Below are 16181 nucleotides of genomic sequence, written 5' to 3' on the forward strand. Positions count from 1 at the left end.
ATTCCCCAGCATAATAAAGGGCATCTATACAAAACCAAACCAACAGACAACATCATTCTTAATGGAGAGAGTCTGAAAACATTCCACTTGAGAATAGGAACAAGACAAGTATGCCCTTTTCACCACTCCATTTAACACTGTACTGGAAGCCCTAGCTAGAACAATAAGGCAAGAAAAAGAAATAAAGGGGATCCAAACTGGTAATGAAGAAGCAAAACTGTTCCTATTTGCAGATGATAATGATGCTATACATAAACCAAACCAAAACAAAACCCATTGCTGTCGAGTTGATTCTGACTCATAGCGACCTTATAGGACAGAGTAGAACTGCCCCAAAGAGTTTCCAAGGAGTGCCTGGTGGATTTGAACTGCTGACCTTTTGGTCAGCAGCTGTAGCTCTTAACCACTATGCCATACTATACAAAAAAAAAAAAAAAACCAGTGCCATCGAGTCAATTCTAACTCATAGCAACTCTATAAGACAGAGTAGAACTGCCCCATAGAGTTTCCAAGGAGCGTCTGGTGGATTCGAACTGCTGACCCTTATGTTAGCAGCCATAGCACTTAACCACTACACCACCAGCGTTTCTGCATACGATACATAGAAAACCCAAAAGACTCCACGAGAAAACTACTGGAACTAATGGAAAGATTCAGCAAAGTAGCAACATACAAGATAAACATACAAAAATGAGTTTGATTCCTATATACCAATAAAGAGAACAATGATAAGATAATTGGGAAAACAATACCATTTATAATACCTACTACCTACCCATTGCCATCGAGTCTATTCTGACTCATAGCGACCCTATAGGACAAAATAAAACTTCCCTATAAAGTTTCCAAGGAGCGCCTGGTGGATTCAAACTGCCTACCTTTTGGTCAGCACCCATAGCACTTAACACACCAAGTTTTCTCCATTTATAAAGCCCCTAAAAAAATAAAATACTTAGGAATAAATCTAACCAAGAATGTAAAAGACCTATACAAAGAAAACTACAAAACATTACTGAAAGAAACCAGAAGAGATCTACATAAATGGAAAAACATGCCATGCCCATGGATAAGTAGAGTCAACGTGAAAAATGGCAATTTACCCAAGGCAATTTACAAATACAATGCAATCCCAATCCAAATACCAACAACATTCTTTAAAGAGATGGAAAAACTAATCATTAACTTTATATGGAAAGGGAAGAGGCCCCAGGTAAATAAAGCACTATTGAAGAAAAAGAATAAAGTAGGAGGACTCGCGCTACCTGACCTGTATACAGCTGTGGTAATCAAAACAGCCTGGTACTGGACCAGTGGAACAGAATTGAGAATCCAGATGTAAACCCATCCACCTATGGTCAACTGATCTTTGAGAGAAGAGCCCAAAATCCATCAAATGGGGAAAGACAGTCTTTTTAACAAATGGTGCTGGCAAACTGGATGTCCATCTGCAAAAAATGATACAGGACCCATACCTCACAACATGCACAAAAATGAATTCAAAATGGATCAAAGACCTAAATATAAAACCAAAAACTATAAAGATCATAGAAGGGAAAATAGAATCAACACTAGAGGCCCTAATACATGGCATTAACAGGATACAAACCATAACTAACAACACACAAACTCTAGGTAGCTGGGATCTTCTAAAAATTAAACACGTCTGCTTATCAAAAGACTTCACCTGAAGAGTAAAAAGAACCTACAGACTGGGAAAAATTTTTTGGCTATTATAAATCCGACAGTGGTCTAATCTCTCAAACCTACAGGAAAATCTAACAAAAAGATATAACCCAACTAAAAAATGGGCAAATTAAATGAACAGATGCTTCACCAAAGAAGATATTCAGGCGGCTAACAGACACATGAGTAAATGCTTGCAGTCACTAGCAATTAGAGAAATGCAAATCAAAACCACAATGAAATACCATCTCACCTCAACATTACTGACATTAATCAAAAGAACATAAAATAACAAATGTTGGAGAGGGTGTGGGGAGATTGGCACTGTTATGCACTGCTGGTGGGAACGCAAAATGGTACAATCATTTTGGAAAACTATATGGTGCTTCCTTAGAAAGCTAGAAATAGAAATACCGTATGATCCAGCAATCCCACTCCTAGGAATATATCCTAGAGAAATAAGAGCTGTCACAAGAATAGACATCTGTGCACCCATGTTCATTGCAGCATTGTTCACAAAAGCAAAAAGATGGAAACAACCTAGATGCCCGTCAACAGATGAATGGATAAACAAACTATGGTACATACACACAGTGGAGTACCATACAGCAATAAAGAACAACGATGAATCTGTGAAGCGTCTCATAACATGGATGAATCTGTATGGCATCACAGTGAGTGAAATAAGTCAATCACAAAAGGACAAATATTGTATGAGACCACTGCTATAAAAATTCATGAAAAGGTTTATGCACAAAAGGAAACAATCTTTGATGGTTATGAGGGAAATGAGGAGTGGGCATGGGAAAACGCTAAAAAGACAATAGATAAGTGGTAGCTTTGGTGAAGGATAAGACAGTACACAATACTGGAAAAGCCAGCACAACTTGTACAAGGCAAGGTTGTGGAAGATCCATAGACACATCCAGACTCCCTAAGGGACTGAATTACTGCGCTGAGGGCTGTGGGGACTATGGTCTCGGGGTACCTCTAGATCAATTGGTATAACATATTTTATAAAGAAAATGTTCTACATTCTACTTTGATGAGTAGCATCTGGGGTCTTAAAAGCCTGTGAGCAGCTATCCACAGGTCTCACCCCTTCAGGAGCAAGGGAGAAAGAAGAAAACTAAAGACATAAGGAAAAGATTAGCCCAGAGGACTAATGGACCACAACTACCATGGCCTCCACCAAACTGAGTCCAGTACAACTAGATGGTGCCCAGCTACCACCACTAACTGCTCTGACAGGCATCACAATAGAGGGTCCCAGACTGAGCTGGAAAAAAATGTAGAACAAAATTCTAACTTACAAAAATAGAACAGACTTACGTGCCTGACAGAGACTGGAGAAACCCTGAGAGCATGGCCCCTAGACACCCTTTTAGCTCACTCCTGAGTTTCACCCTTCAGCCAAAGGTTAGATAGGCCCATAAAACAAAGGGAGTCTAAAGGGGCACACCAGCCCAGGGACAAGGACTAGAAGGCAGGAGGGGACAGGAAAGCTGGTGGTAATAGAGAACCCAAAGTCAAGAAGGGAGAGTGTTGGCATGTCATGGGGTCGTGAACCAGTGTTATAAAACAATATGTGTTCTACCTGTTTAATGAAAAGCTAGTTTGTTTTGTAAACCTGCATCTAAAAAAAAAACTATTGGGGGATTCATGTTTGAAGGTTTTTGAGTTTATAAAAAAGCAACCATGTGGAAGGTGCATGATATTTTAAGTGAAAGTTGGCCTATGTCATACATGCTTTTCTACCTAACATAATATGTTCTCAGTATATATTTATTTAATGAACAAATAATAAGTAATACTGGAATGTAAGTTCTCAGAGAACAGAGATTTTTGCCTCTTTTATTGATTTAAGTACCTCAATCTCTTAGAAAAGTTCTGGCACATAGTAAAAAAAAAAAAAAAAAAGAGTAGGGTGTCCATAAATATTTGTTGAATGAAAAAATAAATGATACACAAGAAAAATATCCAATTTCTCACTTAAGGTCATGGACTAATATTATTGTTAAAATGTTCTTTGTCAAAAACATAGTATTTAGAAAGAATCTTGGCAATTTAGTTTGTGGGAATAGCAAAAAAGATATGATGAATGTAAGGTGAATGAAATAGGCCTATATACCACTCTCAATCCTTATGATGAATTTTTTTTATTATAGAATATGTAAAGATTTTTAATACTTTCTTCAATAAAATAGAGTTTTAAAGGTAAAAAAAAATGAATGATGGTAAATAACACCAGGAAATTGCACTAAATTTCAAAATGCCATGTTCAAGCCATTAAACTTGGAAGTACGATGATATATACAAATGAAGACGAGGCTGGACCTAGAGTCAGGAATAAAACAGAGATTAAAGGAAAGGGTTATCAAAAACTGGGATGGTTAATGAAAAAGATTGTGAAATCTTGGACTAGCATAACGACTTTGAAATTCCTTTTATTTGTATAAGTGAGAATCATAACCACTAATACTTTTATTTTTAGAATAAAATTGGTAAAAATCCGCTAAATGTAGGAATCTACTAAATACAGACTGGGTAGGTTTTAGGATCAGCTCTGTGAGCCCTTTGATCCAACAGGCTGACTGTCCTAGAAGGCTTTTCTGAGGGCCACTCTTTCCTCCTTACTTTTTCCCTCCACTTGTCCTCAATGTCAGCTATGTTCTGCTTTTTCATTTTATCTGAAATTATAGTTGGGGTACTTAAAAACTAGGCTTTCTTCCAAAATAGGATATTTGGTTGTGGCCATTTTGACATTATTGCCTTAAAAAGAAAAGGCACTTTTTTTTTTTTAATAACCAGTAGGTATAATAGTTTTTTTATAATAGGTATAAGGAGCTCTGGTGGCACACTGGTTAAGCACTCAGCTGCTAACTGAAAGGCTGGCAGTTTAAACCCACCAACCACTACATGGGGGGAAGATGTGGCAGTCTGCTTGTGTCAAGATTACAGCCTTGGAAATACTATGGGGCAGTTCTACTCTGTCCTATAGGGTTGCTGTGAGTTGGAATCGATTCGACAGCATTGGGTATAGTAAGTATGCCTGGGCCTCATGGCACCAACTGTACCCTCATAGGGTCAGGGATGAAAGAAGGCTCATGGAAAGGTAGAGAATATCTGTTGCACGTATTACTTGTTATACAAAAGTTAGTTTGTTTTTAGACTGAGGAAAAATACCCTGCTTTCAGAAATTGCTGCATCAAAATGTCATATATCTGCTTTTTCCTGTTTTGCATTAGAAAGTTAATAAGTGAGTAAAACCAGAAAACCAAACCCATTGCTGTTGAGTCGATTTCAACTTATACTGACCTTATAGGACAGAGTAGAACTGCCCCATAGGGTTTCCAGGGAGCAGCTGGTAGATTCAAACTGCTGACCTTTTCTAGATAGCAGCTGAGCTCTTAACCATTGCGCCACCAGAGCTCCAGTAAATGAGTAGCTGGTGTGAATTGCTCTATGAAACTTGGGCTCAAGAAAATATTACTTGTCCTTATTTTTATCACTCAGATTTGCTGTTTGAACCTCTCTTGCCAGGCTCTGAGGAATCTGATGTCAGTCATTATTGGGGTCCTCCCTCACTGTCACACACACACACACATATTGTCCTACCCACCCAGGGCTTAAATAATACTGGAACACTGGGAGAGGTCTATTCCTCAGCAATCGTATGATCACTATGCCTCCCTCTGTCTACTTTTCCAAGGTGGAAATGGCATTCTAATGTGGGGAACCACTGCTGGGAGTAGGAGCCTCTCAGAAGTACCTGCCTGTAGTTCTCGTCCCTCCAGGCAGGCTGCACAGGGCCAGTGAAATGCGGCATGCTCTGAAGCTGCCCAGTGTCCACACCCATATATGGGCACTTCTCTCTGAGGTCTGCTGCTGCAGGAGCTCTATGGAAATAAGGACCAGACCTCCAAGACTCCCTATGCGCCCAGCCCTAGCATCCTTTCCCCTCCCTCAACACAAGGAGGCTTGGTTACCTCAACACAAGAAGGCTTGGTTACCTCAACACAAGAAGGCTTGGTTACCTCAACACAAGAAGGCCTTTCTTGACCTTTTCTTTCACAGTGGGGTTAAATGGCCCATCTGGAAGCTCTTAATGGATAGAACCCTAGGACCACAAAAGCCTATTTACCATTCCTGGACATGAGGGACTTAGTTTTTAGGAATGCAGAGGGTCTCCCAACTCCCAAGGGTGAACTGCATCTTTCCTTTAGACAGCTGAAACCCAGCAATTGCATATAGTTTTCATACCCTGCCACATTAAATTCTCATTTTTTTTGGTAAGTTTTACAGGGTTATTGTGGCACGCTCTACAGCTTAAGGATGCTAAACACCTTGCAGGTGTATGGCTGCCTCACAGTCTCAAGGATAGATTTCTCCCCCTACCACCTTGCCCCCGCTCTCCTTTCTCTTTCTCTCTGCCTCTCTCTCTCTCATACACACACACACATTTTTTAAAGACCTGAGAATATTTTTTTTTATTGTGGTAAAAATATATATAACAAACCTTTGCCATTTCTATGTGTACAATTCAGTGACGTTGATCACATTCACCATGTTGTGAAACCATCATCACTATACTATTTGTTTTATTTTGGATACTTCCTTCTTTTAGCAGTTGAAGGTGGCGAAGGAATCTTGTCTTAGAATGCTTATGTTATAAAATTATTTTACTCTTTCCTCAGACTTTCTTCGTATACGAGAAACTGACTATAACATGATCCAATTATAGTGTAGAATGTAGCAGACCTAGGTGTCCCCCCACCCTCAGAGCTGAAAATGTTGAGTTGCTAGAAGACCCTTATTATACAATGGCCACACCTGTGAGATAGCTACACAGTAGTGACTATGACAGTCTTTCTATTTTTATTTAGCTTTCTAGCCCTATTCTGCTTAGCCTACATCAGTAATTTGCAAAACTTTTTCTTCTAACCACAGTTTTGCCAACCAAAACCAAAATCAAACCCAGTGCTGTCGAGTCGATTCCGACTCATAGTGACCCTATAGGACAGAGTAGAACTGCCCCCATAGAGTTTCCAAGGAGTGCTGGGTGGATTCAAACTGCTGACCTTTGGTTAGCAGCCGTAGCACTTAACCACTACGCCACCAGGTTTTCCAGTTTTGCCAAAGGCATAGAAATCTGGTCAGATTTCACCAGTCAAAACTCATTGAAACTCCTGAAATTTAGTTTAGACAATTCTTGTTTTTCACTGTAGTGTATTACTATATATGTCAGAAAGCAAAAATAGCAAAAATTGGTATTTACTTACCTGCTTTCTGCTAACCAAAAGATCGGTGTTTTGAACCCATCAGACACTCTCTGGGAGAAAGATGTGTCAGCCTGCTTCCGTAAAGATTACAGCCTTGGAAACCCTATGGGGCAGTCCTACTCTGTCCTATAGGGTCACTATGAGTCGGAATCAACTGGATGGCAATTGGTTTGGTTTGGTTTTCAGTGTAATTACTGGAGAGCCTACAGTTATGCTTTTCAGTCACTAGATGGCACTTCTGCCTTGGTAAGACTAATTATGGTAACTGGCCAATCCGCAGGCTGAATGATAGGATGGCAGAAACTGGCAGTTGGTGATGTGAGTTTTTTGGTGTTCCTCTAGAGTGATTTTTTTCTGTGTGACAATTATTTTTTTCTGTGTGACAAAGACTATCCAGAAGGCTTAATTTTGGTCTTAAAATTTGACATTCAATTTTTTTTTAATTACAAGTCAAAAAGCCAAGTTCTTCTTCAGGCTTTTAAGTTTAGCTCCCAACTTTACTTTTTTCTTTTTTAGATATAAGGGGACACATTTTCATAATAATTTAAGGGGCCTTTGAATAATGTTTGATTTCATTTACAAAATTGATTAAACATTTAAACTGTGCTTATAAATTTTATATATATATATATTTTTTCTCCTTAAGTATTTAAAATCCCTGGCTTAAATGAAACATACCTGGGTGGTAAATAATGCTTTCAAATCTAACAAATTACACTTACAGACACAGTGAGCCTTAAGTTTTCTTAAATGTTTCAAATACATAAAATTCCAAAAATGTATGGATTACTGATTAGTTGATTTTTTAAGTCTTTATATACTTAACTTTTTAAAGGTCTGGAACATAAGAGACACAAACCTGTAAGTTTAAGGAAGGCAGTTACTATTTGAGTTAACTAAGGTTGCTTCCTCACTTCTAGAAGCGAGAAAGGTGAGACTTCGTCTCACGTACTTTGGACATGTTGTTAGGAGGGGCCAGTCCCTGGAGAAGGATATCATGCCAGGCAAAGTAGAGGGTCAGTGAAAAAGACCTTCAATAAATGGATTGATTGACACAGTGGCTGCAACAATGGGCTCAAACATAGCAACGATTGTGAGGATTGTGCAGGACCAGGCAGTGTTTCATTCTCTTGTACATAGAGTCTCTATGAGTCGGAACCTACTCAAGGGTACCTGACAACAACAACAACAACATTACTTAGGATAAGGGATCTCAGTGAGTGAGAGCCTTAAGGATGGTTAAGTGTTTAGCTGCTAAGTGAAAAGCCGGCAGCTTGAAAGGTTGGTCACCAGCCACTCCGGGTGAGGAGGATGTGATTGTCTGTTTCCATAAAGATTTACAGCCTTGGAAACCCTGTGAGGCAGTTCTACCCTGTCCTACAGGGGTGCTATGAGTCAGAATCGACTCAACAGCAATGGATGTGGGTTTTTTTTTTTTTGTATTACCAACTAAGGAGAGCATCAAAACCAAAAAATCAGTTGTTTCCAACTCATAGCGAAATAACCCTATAGGACAAGGTAGAACTGCCCCATAGGGTTTTCAAGGAGTGGCTGGTGGATTCAAACTGCCAGCCTTTTGGTTAGCAGCTGAGTTCTTAACCACTGTGCCACCAGGGCTCCAAATCCCAAGTAATTCAGGGTTGTTTCTCAGTATGTGGAAGGTTACAGTGATCGGAGATTTCAATCTGGATGCTAATTAAATTCTCATAGGTGATCTGGATGGAATGAATAGAACTTATTTAATAGTTGCTCTCATTTGGTTTTATATGTTGTGTAGCCAGTGTTCCTGGGTTTAGATTATATACCAAGTTTTCCTGATTAGTCAAAGAAGTCTACACCATCTGCCTGGTTCATTACTTGCGTCTCTCTGGTTCTTAAGTTATATAAATGCCTCTTCCATGTAAGTCTCAAGACTTTTGAACTGGATGGAATCTTACGTTCTTTTATGTTCTTAGGACCATACAACTCTAACAGATACTTTAAATGAGAGATAGATGGGATTTGGACATATCAGTATCTATCTTCAAGTTACATTTCATGAAGTCATAGCTCTCACAGTAGTGAAAAGAATATTTGTATTTTTGCAGATAACCAAAATTACATAACAAAAATTTTGTTTTTTTTGAGAAAGTAGTTAAATGTCAGGCACTATATGTCAGTCATAAGGAATACAGTTGTAGTTAAGATAGACATGGATTCTTTTCTTATAAAGTTTATGATAAAGTGAAGTTGACCATATCCGAGTAGTGAAGTTTTGGGAATATAATGGCAGGTACCTAAATATTATTGGAGCTGTTTTCTACTACTAAGAAGGTACTAATTTTCCTCTTCTCTAGGTGAAACTCTGCTTGTTCAGTTGGAGTTGCTATAAAATTAAGTTGGAGATTATCATTAGCAACGTAACTAGAACTTGAGGCAAATTATAGTAAGAGTGACCTCATGGAACGAAGAAATAAAGTTCACTTCTAAAAGCAATTGATTTATTCCTTTTTCACTATGCTTTATTTAAAACTCAGGAAACCTGTTGTGTAGTGGTTAAGTGCTATGGCTAATAACCAAAGGGTTGACAGTTTGAATCCACCAGCTGCTTCTTGGAAACTCTATAGGGCAGTTTTACTCTGTCCTGCAGGGTTGCTATGAGTCGGAATCGACTCAATGGCACTGGGTTTGGTTATTTAAAACTCAAGCTACTGTTCCTTTGAGGATCTGTCTCACTGTAGATAACACAATAAGTTTGACTGTAAAGAGTTTGGGCAACTCCATTCGAAACCAATCAGGAAATTGGAATGAATCACACATTACAGAAACCAGTTAGGCCGATTCCAGCCTTATTTCCTCTTGAAAATATTTTTTGAGCGAATACATTATCATTCTGAAAGGACTTTATGAAAACCATATGTTTTATTTTCTGATTCTCAGGCAAGAACTTTAAAAGTTATTCATTCTAGTCAGTCATGATGGCTTATAAAATATGGCCTGGTTTTGGCAAGTTTTAAATCAATTGAATTGTACATGCAATTGTGCTCAATTTACTGACAACATTTGGGAAATAGCTTTATTCTTCTTTTACCACTGCTCTCAAATCGCATCATATCAAATATCGAAATGGGTCTGAGAACATTAAATAGAAAAGTAGTTAAGTATCAGTTTCCTCCTCAGTCACCCCTCACTTTTAAGTGAATACTGAGGCTGGATTGGAAATTCAGACACTGACCCAAAAGTGATTCTTTGCTGGGCAAGATAGTCTCTTTCAAAAAAGCATGTGGGGCTTCATTTGAACTTTAAAAAAAAAAAACCACTGCTGCCGAGTTGATTCTGACTCATACTGACGCTATAGGACAGAGTAGAACTGACCCATAGAGTTTCTAAGGAGCTCCTGGTGGATTCGAACTGCCGACCTCTTGGTTAGCAGCCACAGCACTTAATTACTACGCCACCAGCATTTCCCATTTGAAGCATAAGGAGTGATGAGGAGTGATAAAGTCTCAGGACAGCCCCTTCCTTGGGCTCTGGGACTCTTGATACCTCACAAGATGTTTTTTTTTTTCTTCTCAGAGGAAGTAGGTAAAATTAATGAACTCTGTTATCTGTTATTCTTAGGCAAGTTACATCATAATCTGTGTACCCTTTTCCCAAGAGATGACCTACTTCAGTAAAAATGGTAGAATTTTTTTCTGTAAATGTCCTGCTAAAAGACCCTCTTCATTTGAAAATTATATTCACTTTTTTAATTTTTCATGAAAAGACGTAAGCTCTACCCTTGTCTTAGTTATATAGTGCTGCTGTAACAGAAATACCACAAGTAAGTGGCTTAAACAAATAGAAAACTTTAGGAGGGTAGAAGTCCGAATCCAGGATGTCGGCTGTAGGGGAAGCCTTTTTCTCAGTATCAGCTCTGGAGGAAGGTCCTTGTCTCTTTTGAGCTTCTACTTCTCGGTGATCTTCATGTGGCTTGGCATTTCTCTTTTCCTCATCTCTGCTTGCTCCCTTGCTTATTGAATCTCTTTTATATATCAAAAAAGATTGATTTAAAACATACCCTGCACTAATACAGTCTCATTAACATAACAAAGACAACCCGTCCCCAAATGGGATTATAACCAGAGATTTAGAGATTAGGATTTATAACACATATATTTGGGGGACACAGTTCAATTCATAACACCCTCTGTCCAAAATGATGAAAGAGATGTGATTGGATGTCACCACTGAGCCACAGTTTCTGCCCCAGGGAAAATAATTACACTCTTTGGAGCAGTCACTTGGTTGCTCCCACAGAGCTTAGCTATAGGCTATGAGCAAAACCCAGCCAGATCAGCTTGAAGCCTAGAAATTTTGAATACATTAAAGAATCCAGTATTCTGCAGAGGATTAGAAGTAGTGTGTTGTTGTTGTTAGGTGCCGTCAAGTTGGTTCCAACTCATGTATAACAGAATGAGACACTGCCTGGTCCTGTGCCGTCTTGACGATCACCGTTATGCTTGAGCCCATTGTTGGAGCCACTGTGTCAGGCCATCTTGTTGAGGGTCTTCCTCTTTTTTACTGACCCTCTACTCTACCAAGCATGATGTCCTTCTCTAGGGACTGCTCTGTCCTGATAACATGTCCAAAGTATGTGAGAAGCAGTGTGAGTAATAGCTAAATATTGTACTTGATAGGGACATTAAAATTTTTTGGCTGTTTTCTGTCTCATTATTTTTATATTCCGAAACTAAACTTAAAACTCAGTTAAAAGAATCAAAGGAGGTCTAGCCCAGAGGGGAAATGATCAGTAATTTTAGCAAGTTCTATGATAGGTAGTGAGGAATCAAGTCTAGCCAGCCAAATCCAGCCTGATAATGAATGGGGCAATTTCCACATGTGGAATTCAGCACCTACCTCCCATTGTTCTTTAGGAAAACATGAAATAGTTTAACAAACCAAGAGTTTAATTGTTAGAAAAACACAGCATCGTTAGTATAGTTGGTGCTTTGTTAATATTTGTTGTTTCAATGCTTGGTAGAGGCACTGGTACATGTCCTCCTCAGTCTAATATAAGCACCATATGGCCCATCATAGGGAAAAAGCTCTAGAGAAGAGGAGCAGTTGTGTAATAGGCTGACTTCTCCATACGGGACAGAGGTAGGTCAGTTATACTTTTGCAACCAATTGCCATTGCTGTAGAGTCAATTCTGACTCATAGCAACACTGTAGGACAGAGTAGAACTGTCCCATAGGGTTTCCAAGGCTGTAATCTTTACAGAAGTACATCACCAGGTCTTTTCTTCTGTGGAATGGCTTGTGGGTTCAAACTGCTGGCCTTTCGATTTAACCATTGCACCACCAGTGCACCTTTACTTTTGTAAAGTAAATCTAAAATTACAAGCCAAATTCTCACATATGTCTGATGATAGGAACTAACTCATGTTTAAATTTCTTTTCAGATATATTATCCTTCTGTCAGCTCTTTACTGACATATAGCTTCATTGTAGAAGTGCTTACATAGATCATCAAACATATGTAAAGTAACTATTCTCTCCTATTTGTTTTATATTCCCTTTAAGAATCAGTTGCATCTGTTCAAACTCAACTTGTAGAAATCAGAAAATTAAGAAGCTATTTCTAATCACTGAAACCTGCTTTAGAATTCTAAATATGGAAACTACGTGTTATTATCAAACGAGAAATGGTCATGACCATTTGCAATAGCTGCTGTTCTGCAAATCTGACTTACCAGTTCATGAAAATTGAATCTCATTCCAATTCATGCTACCAATGAGGTTTGGAAGTAGAAATCATTCAGTTTTTGAGAGGTTTTTATTTATTTAGTATCAGTATATTATAAAGCACATGGAAATAGAATACAGTTTTACTTTAAGCTCACCACTTTGGTGATGAAATCAACAATTCAGTTGAGTGTGACATGTTGTTCTAATTTGGTCCTTATTAACAAATTTATGGTCTTCAATTTTTACAGCAGTTTACCTGTGAAGTGTTTTAGTGAGTTATTGTGTTCTTAGGAGGCTGTTTGTTTTGCTATAAACTAGTCTCCCATTATTGGAAGTAGAACAACAAAACTCTTCATTATCTCAATAAATCTTCACATCTGTATCATTAACAATAGGGATAAAAATAATTCTACCTTATGTTTTTGGAGAATCTTTAGATAACCTTAAAGTTTAGTCACACCTATTTATCTAATATCCCCCACATGTCTGTCAGTTTGTCGAACTATGGGGACTTATGTGTTGCTGGAAGCTATACCACCAGTATTCAAATGCCAGCAGGGTCACCCATGACAGACAGGTTTCAGCTGAGCTTCCAGATTAAGATGGACTAGGAAGAAGGACCTGGCAGTCTACTTCTGGAAAGAGTTAGCCAGTGAAAACCTTATGAATAGCAGTGGAACATTGTCTGATATAGTGCCAGAAGATAAGCCTCTCAGGCAAGCAAAAGAGGACTGATGAAGCTCTGCCTCCTCAAAATAGAGTCAATCTTTATGATGTGGATGGAGTCAAGCTTTCAGGGCCTTCATTTGGTGATGTGGCATGACTCAAAATGAGAAGAAAGAGCTGCAAACATCCATTGATAAGCAGTACATGGAATTTATGAAATATGAATCTAGGAAAAGCAGAAATAGTCAAAAATGGAATGGAACACATAAACATTATCCTAGCCATTAGTTAGCTGAAATGGACTGGCATTGGCCATTTTGAATCTGATAATCCTATGGTCTACTATGCCAGAAATGACAACTTGGAGAGGAATGGATGCCAGAAATGACAACTTGGAATACATCATCAAAAAGGAACACTGAAGATCCATCCTGAAGTATAATTCTGTCAGTGATAGGATAGTATCTATACACTATGAGGAAGACCAGTTAATACAACTATTACTAAATTTATGCACCAACCAATAATGCCAAAGATGAAGAAATTGAAGTTTTTTTAACCAACTTTTTTATAGTCTGAAATTGATCAAACATGCAATCAGAATGCATTGATTATTATTAGTGATTGGAATGCGTAAGTTGGAAACCAAGAAGGATCTGAGTTGGAAAATACAGCCTTGGTGATAGAAATGACACTGGAGACTGCATGATAGAATTTTGTAAGACCAACGACTTCTTCACTGCAAATACCTTTTTTTCAACAACATTACACATGGACCTTGCCAGATGGGATAGACAGGAATCAAATTGACTACATCTGTGGAGAGAGATGATAGTAAAGCTCAATATCAGTCAGAATGAGGTCAGGGGCTGATTCCAGAACAGACCATCAACTGCTCATATGCAAGTTCAAGTTGAAACTGAAGAAAATTAGAACAAGTCCACGAGATCCGAAGTATGACCTTGAGTATATCCCACCTGAATTTAGAGACCATCTCAGGAACAGATTTGACATGTTGAGTATTAATCACTGAAGACCAGGCAAGTTATGGAATGACATCAAAGACATCGTACATGAAGAAAGCACAAGGCCATTAAAAAGACAGGAAAGAAAGAAAACACCAAAATGGATGTCAGAAGAGACTCTGAAACTTGCTCTTGAACATCGAGCAGCTAAAGCAAAAGGAAGAAACGATAAAGTAAAAGAACTGAACGGAAGATTTCAAAGGGCGTCTTGAGAAGACAAAGTAGTATAATGACATGTGCAGAGAGCTGGAGATAAAAACCAAAAGGCTCAGCATTTCTCAAGCTGAAAGAACTGAAGAAAAAATTCAAGCCTCAAGTTGCAATAGTGAAGGATTCTATGGGAAAAATATTAAACTATGCAGGAAGCATCAAAAGAAGATGAAAAGAATACAGGAGTCACTATACCAGAAAGAATTGGCTGATGTTCAACTAATTTAGGAGGTAGCATATGACCAGGAACCCATGGTACTGAAGGAAGAGGTCCAAGCTGTACTGAAGGCATTGGCAAAAAACAAGGCTCCAGGAATTGATGGAATATCAATTGAGATGTTTCAACAAACAAATATAGCACTGGAAGTGCTCATTCATCTATACCAAGAAATTTGGAAGACAGCTACCTGACCAACTGACTGGAAAAGATCCATATTTATGCCTATTCCACAGAAAGGCAATACAACTAAACGTGGAAATTATCAAACAATATCATTAATATCACATGCAAGTAAAATATTGCTGAAGATAATTGAAAAGCAGCTGCAGCAGTACATTGACAAGGAACTGCCAGAAATTCAAGCCTCTTCAATTCTGAAGAGATGTGGAATGAGGGATATCATTGATGATGTCAGATGGATCCTGGCTGAAAGCAGAGAATACCAGAAAGGTGTTTACCAGTGTTTTATTGACTATGCAAAGGCATTTGACTGTGTGATGATAACAAATTATGGATAACATTGGAAGAATGGGAATTCCAGAACACTTAATTGTACTCGTAAGGAACTTGTACATATATCAAGAGGCAGTCGTTCGAACAGAGCAAGGGGATACTGCATTGTTTCAAGTCAGGAAAGGTGTGCGTCGGGGTTGTATCCTTTCACCATACTTATTCAATCTGTATGCTGAGCAAATAATCTGAGAAGCTGGACTGTATGAAGAAGAACAGGGCATCAAGATTAGAGGATGACTCATTAACAACCTATGTATGCAGATTACATGACCTTGCTTGCTGAAAGTGAAGAGGACCTGAAGTACTTACTGATGAAGATCAAAGACCACAATCTTCAGTATGGATTACACCTCGACATAAAGAAACAAAAATCCTCACAACTGGGCCAATAAACAACATCATGATAAGTGGGGAATAGATTGAAGTTGTCAAGGATTTCATTTTACTTGGATCCAAAATCAACACTCATGGAGGCAGGAGGCAGAAAATGAAACACACATTGCATTGGGCAAATCTGCTGCAAAAGACCTTTTTAAGTGTTAAAAAACAAAGATGTCACCTTGAAGACTAAGATGCTCCTGACCCAAGCCATAGTGTTTTCAATAGCCTCATATGCGTGCAAAAGCTGGACAATGAACAAGGAAGACCTGAGAATTAACGCCTTTAAATTGTGGTGTTGGCGAAGAATATTGGATATAACATGGATTACCAAAAGAACAAACATATCTGTCTTGGAAGAAATATAACCAGAATGCTCCTTAGAAGTAAGGATGGCAAGACTACATTTCACATACTTTGGACATGTTATCAGGAGGGTTCAGTCCCTGGAGAAGGACATCGTGCTTGGTAAAGTAGAGGTCATTGATAAAAAGG

General features: G+C 38.5%; 1 protein-coding gene across 1 annotated transcript in view; it reads left to right on the forward strand.

Annotated features, from left to right (window-relative positions):
* The window catches only part of PPM1L (protein phosphatase, Mg2+/Mn2+ dependent 1L), a 577710-nt gene that overhangs the window by 329354 nt on the left and 232175 nt on the right, over positions 1-16181 (forward strand). The gene's annotated exons all lie outside the window — the stretch shown is intronic.

The sequence above is a fragment of the Loxodonta africana genome, chromosome 23 (genome assembly GCF_030014295.1).
Source record: "Loxodonta africana isolate mLoxAfr1 chromosome 23, mLoxAfr1.hap2, whole genome shotgun sequence".
In the NCBI taxonomy this organism is placed as follows: Eukaryota; Metazoa; Chordata; class Mammalia; order Proboscidea; family Elephantidae; genus Loxodonta; species Loxodonta africana.